The sequence below is a fragment of the Oncorhynchus kisutch genome, unplaced genomic scaffold (genome assembly GCF_002021735.2).
Source record: "Oncorhynchus kisutch isolate 150728-3 unplaced genomic scaffold, Okis_V2 Okis06b-Okis10b_hom, whole genome shotgun sequence".
In the NCBI taxonomy this organism is placed as follows: Eukaryota; Metazoa; Chordata; class Actinopteri; order Salmoniformes; family Salmonidae; genus Oncorhynchus; species Oncorhynchus kisutch.
The window spans coordinates 16,671,634-16,677,545 of record NW_022261983.1 but is presented as its reverse complement, the minus strand read 5'-3'; the positions used below and the strand labels follow the sequence as shown (position 1 = coordinate 16,677,545).

At 41.1% G+C, this 5,912-nt stretch overlaps 1 protein-coding gene across 1 annotated transcript in view; it reads right to left on the bottom strand.

The window, feature by feature from the left end:
- The window catches only part of LOC116359973 (lipopolysaccharide-induced tumor necrosis factor-alpha factor homolog), a 20,982-nt gene extending 16,950 nt beyond the window's left edge, over positions 1–4,032 (bottom strand). The window contains exon 1 of the mRNA XM_031814234.1: positions 3,940–4,032. The gene's annotated coding sequence lies outside the window, so the exon portion shown is untranslated. The remainder of the gene's footprint in view (positions 1–3,939) is intronic.
- Between the last annotated feature and the right edge of the window lie 1,880 nt (positions 4,033–5,912).

The window sequence follows — 5,912 nt, the reverse complement described above, 5'->3', positions numbered from 1 at the left end:
GTTTGTTCCATAAGGGAACATATGTAAATGTTTAGAATGTGTTTGTTCCATAAGGGAACATATGTAAATGAGTAGAATGTGTTTGTTCCATTCCATTTGTTCCAAGTGAACATATGTAAATGAGACAGTCACAGTGGATGTTGTTCTGAATAACTGGTCGGGGTTTAGCATTTCCCATTCAGCTTCAGGCTACTTTGACGCAAGACTTGTTCACACCTGTAGTGACGACTTCTATCCGTCACGCCCGTTGTTGTCATCCACTGTTCACTAGATACATCAACGTAATTACACCCCAACACAATGTTGAAAAACAGAACGCTTCCCACCACTCGATCACATAGACCGTGAGCTGGACTCTGATCCCAACTCTGCCACCAGTGTAGCGGAAGACGGCGAAAGCTGCAACAGGGACTCTAACCAGTGCTCATACGTGGCAAAGTGAGCTCTGACGGCCGTTGCCAGGAAAGTCTTGTCGGCCTCTGGGCAGAGGCAGTAGTCCAACAATGCTGGCATATGCCTTGTTACAGCAGCCTGATTATATAACATGACTGACAGGACTGCAATAATCATCATGAAATGGCCTTGGGAAGTGCCATAAGTGTCAGACAACATAAATCATTATTTTACATTAACCTGTTTAACTGCATTGATATGGCTTAATTGATCCTAGTCCAGACCTGTTATTGATATGGTTTAATTGATCCTAGTCCAGACTTGATATTGATATGGCTTAATTGATCCTAGTCCAGACCTGTTATTGATATGGTTTAATTGATCCTAGTCCAGACTTGTTATAGTTGTACCGGGGGAATAGAAACCAAACAGATTATTTTTACAGGCTGTTTTAACTATGTCTAGTTAAATAAAAGGTTAAATCAATTAAAATTCCTCACATTTATTGATGAATTCATGTCCCATCATGAACATGTATCCCCATTCCCCAATCAAATACCTTCATCGATACCACACACAAAAAAACTGACAAAAACAGTTTTTTACTCCAATCTGGCAACCCCCATAAAATCCGACACAGCACCAGTATCCCAAAGTGTTAAGTGAAAACAAGCATAGAAAACAGTATCGGCATTAATAATAATAATAACAACAACAACAACAACAACAACAACAACAACAACAACAACAACAATAACCAAACAGTGTAAGGATAATATTATATTATAATTATTTAGGTGACCTAAATAATTATAATATAATATTATCCTTACACTGTTTGGTTATTGTTATTGTTGTTGTTGTTGTTGTTGTTGTTATTATTATTATTAATGCCGATACTGTTGACCTGGTTGATTAACATTATTGGGTCGTTAAGACGTTTGTTGTTTTATATAAATAAATATGAGACACTGAAAAAGGCCGTGTAGAACACCACGACGCCCAAACTCCATTGCTCCTATAACTTTCAAAAAACGACTCTGAAAATGTGTGTATTTTCACACAAATTAAGCCACACAACAAACATACAAAAACGCACCAAAAAATCTGCTGAAATACTTTGTTTGTACATATTTGCAGGAATAGAGTGTGAGGTTGTGTTGATGCCAAGTCAGGTACAAAACGTTACCACTTCATCTGTGCTTCGCTCCAAATTAACCGATTTAATTGGCCTCAATATTAGTTTAAAAAAAATATATATATACTATCAACTGTTACTAATGATCCTCAACAACGACGACATGGCAGTGAATGTGTTTACAGAGGAACCAAATGAAGACAAAATGAAACACTGTTATTAAATGGAATGGTGATGTAGACTATACCAACCTACTGACAGTCCATACTGGTAGAATGAAGACACTGTTATTAAATGAAATGGTGATGCAGACTATACCAACCTACTGACAGTCCATACTGGTAGAATGAAGACACTGTTATTAAATGAAATGGTGATGCAGACTATACCAACCTACTGACAGTCCATACTGGTAGAATGAAGACACTGTTATTAAATGGAATGGTGATGTAGACTATACCAACCTACTGACAGTCCATACTGGTAGAATGAAGACACTGTTATTAAATGAAATGGTGATGTAGACTATACCAACCTACTGACAGTCCATACTGGTAGAATGAAGACACTGTTATTAAATGAAATGGTGATGTAGACTATACCAACCTACTGACAGTCCATACTGGTAGAATGAAGACACTGTTATTAAATGAAATGGTGATGTAGACTATACCAACCTACTGACAGTCCATACTGGTAGAATGAAGACACTGTTATTAAATGGAATGGTGATGTAGACTATACCAACCTACTGACAGTCCATACTGGTAGAATGAAGACACTGTTATTAAATGGAATGGTGATGTAGACTATACCAACCGAAGGGAACTCACAGTATATTGGCTTATTAGACCTACTGACAGTCCATACTGGTAGTGGTTAGTATTTAACATGATAGAAGCAGGAAACAGAGAATGTCAGGGTAGTCTATAATTAAACAATACGGCCCGAGGAGGTGTGGTATATTGCCAACATATCACGGCTAAAGGGCTGTTCTTAAGCACGACACAATGCGGAGTACCTGGACACAGCCCTTAGCCGTGGTATATTGGCCATATATCACAAACCCCTGAGGTTCCTTATTTCTATTATAAACTGGTTACCAATGTAATTAGAGCAGTACAAATACATGTTTAGTCATACCCGTGGTATACGGCCTGATATACCATGGCTTTCAGCCAATCAGAATTCAGGGCTCAAACCACCCAGTTTATAATGAACACTTATAGATCCACTGAACACTCCGATTGGCATTTTCTGTTCCTCATTAGAAAAACTCGATATTTTTCCTGACCGATTCTGCGTTTGGTTAGTGATATTTGTCCCTCATGAGACACCGTAGCCTATTTGTCAAAGATATTTTTGTTTTGTTTTGTTGCGCAATTTTACATCTAACTAAGGTGTTTGCTATGTGTTGTCTGATGTACACAGTCGGAGCTGCTGAACAGGTCTGTCACACTGTCTGTGCTATTGGATAGAGAGCGATCACGGCAGCCGTTCAACCCATGTTAATGGGCATAAGGACATCAGCAAATCAAAACCCAGCCTTCGTTTACCCATTGTGATGCGTGAATGTTCCAAACTCCGTTTTAGACGAGACTGACTTCAAAATGATCCTATTTCCACTTTGTAGTCAATTGTGACACTACAATAAGTGTTTCTGACTCATATGGACACCCCATAGGCTGTTCTCAAAGGGATTTGTTGCTTTTTAAAGGCAGTCGCTCTGTAACTCTCAGACCAGACACCTACTCCATATGACTGAGAGACAACTCCCAAGCACCTAACCCCCCCTAATGACATCACACACCTCATCTCTATCTTGCTCAGTCTCACAGGTGGATAGTGAATGATTAGTATTTCAACAGCTTGGTTTAGTTTCTGTAGCCCGTCTCAGATCTGTTTCAGTGTAATCTATGAAAACTACCCACTGGGCACAGACGTCAGTTCAATGTCTAGTTGGGATTTACATTTGGTTGAGTTGTCAACTCATGTGAATTCAGTGTGAAATCAACAACACATGTCCCCATGTCATTGGATTTAGGTTTGAAGTTGGGTGTAAAAAACAATATTTAAAAAATAATAATAATTCCATTATGTCGATGACTTTATGCAAATCCATCCAGTCTTCCACATTGATTCAACGTCGTCACATTTTTTGGGGGGTTGAAATAACGTGGAAACAACATTGATTCAACCAATTTTTGCCCAGTGGATTCTAAGTTATCAAACGGCCTGAACCGCACACCTGAAGTCACCTGAAAGCCACAGGTCAACCCTGACGACCATAACAATGGATGTAATTCAGTATAGATTCTTACCTTTTATTTATTAATTAATTATATTTAACCTTTATTTGACCTGTGTAACAACAATAATAATGAATGTAATTCAGTAGAGAGTCTTACCTGTCTAGCTGTGTAGATAAATATGTGTTGTAGCTGTTGACAGTACGGAGAACTCTCTCTCTGCTTCCCTCTCTCCCTTATCCACTCCCAGGCCCCGCCCCCTTCTCCAAGTCCCACCCCCTCATTAACCTAGTCCTAAATATGTCATAGGAATCTTCCTGGGTGGATGATACTGTACAGGGCCCGTCTCAATGTGCGTTCCAAGTCGCACCCTATTCCCTATATAGTGCACTACTTTTGATCAGGGCACATCCCTTTTCCATCCAGGGCCCTGGTCCAAAGTAGTGCACTATATAGGGAATAGGGCCCTGGTCTAAAGTAGTGCACTATATAGGGAATAGGGCTCTGGTCCAAAGTAGTGCACTATATAGGGAGTAGGGTATCATTTGGGATCCTGAGTGTGTTTTCTCTGTGTGTTCTTTGTTTCCGTGGGTTTTGTGTTTGTTGGCATGCAGTAGGGCTGGGCCTGTTTCTCAGCAGTACTCTACTCTCACTATAACCTGTTTCTAACCACCCCGTACTCTTACCTGACTACTAGTCCAAACCTAGAGGGACTTCTCACACGCTCACACACTTCCTGGGCCTTCAGAAACTATTCAGACACCTTGACTTTTTTCCCACATTTTGTTACGTTACAGCCTTATTCTAAAACGGATTCGATTGTTGCTTTTCCCTCATCAATCTACACACAATACACCATGATGACATCACAATACCCCATAATGACATCACAATACACCATAATGACATCACAATACCCCATAATGACATCACAATACACCATGATGACATCACAATACCCCATAATGACATCACAATACCCCATGATGACATCACAATACCCCATAATGACATCACAATACCCCATGATGACATCACAATACACCATGATGACATCACAATACCCCATGATGACATCACAATACCCCATAATGACAAAGCAAAAGCAGCTTTTAGAACATTTTTGCACGTTTATATATAAAATAATAATATGACATTTCCATATGTATTCAGACCCTTTACTCAGTACTTTGTTGATGCACCTTTGGCAGCGATTACAGCTTTGAGTCTTCTTGGGTATGACGCTACAAGCTTGGCCCACCTGTATTCCTATCAAGCTCTGTCAGGTTGGATGGGGAGCGTCGCTGCACAGCTATTTTCAGGTCTCTCCAGAGATGTTCAATCGGGTTCAGGCTCTGGCTGGGCCACTCAAGGACATTCAGAGACTTGTCTTGAAGCCACTCCTGTGTTGTCTTGGCTGTGTGCTTAGGTTCGTTGTCCTGTTGGAAGGTGAACCTTCGCCTCAGTCTGAGGTCCTGAGCGCTCTGGAGCAAGTTTTCATCATGGATCTCTCTGTACTTTGCTCTGTTCATCTTTCCCTCGACCCTGACTAGTCTCCCAATCCCAGCTACTGAAAAACCTCCCTACAGCATGATGTTGCCACCACCATGCTTCACCGTAGGGATGGTGCCAGGTTTCCTCAAGACGTGACACTTCACATTCAGGCCAAAGGGTTCAATATTGGTTTCATCATACCAGAGAATCTTGATTCTCATGGTCTGAAAGTCCTTTAGGTGCCTCTTGACAAACTCCTAGCAGGCTGTCATGTGCCTTTCACTGAGGAGTGACTTCCGTCTGACAACTCTACCATAATGGCCTGATTGGTGGAGTGCTGCAGAGATGGTTGTCCTTCTGGAAGGTTCTCCCATCTCCACAAAGGAACTCTGGAGCTCTGTCAGAGTGACCATCGAGTTCTTAGTCACCTCCCTGACCAAGGCCCTTCTCCCCTGATTGACCAGTTTTGGCCGGGCGGACAGCTCTAGGAAGAGTCTTGGTGGTTCCAAACTTCTTCCATTTAAGAATGATGGAGGTCACTGTGTTCTTGGGGACCTTCAATGCTGCATAAATGTTTTGGTACCCTTCCCCAGATCTGTGCCTCGACACAATCCTGTCTCAGAGATCTTCTGACAATT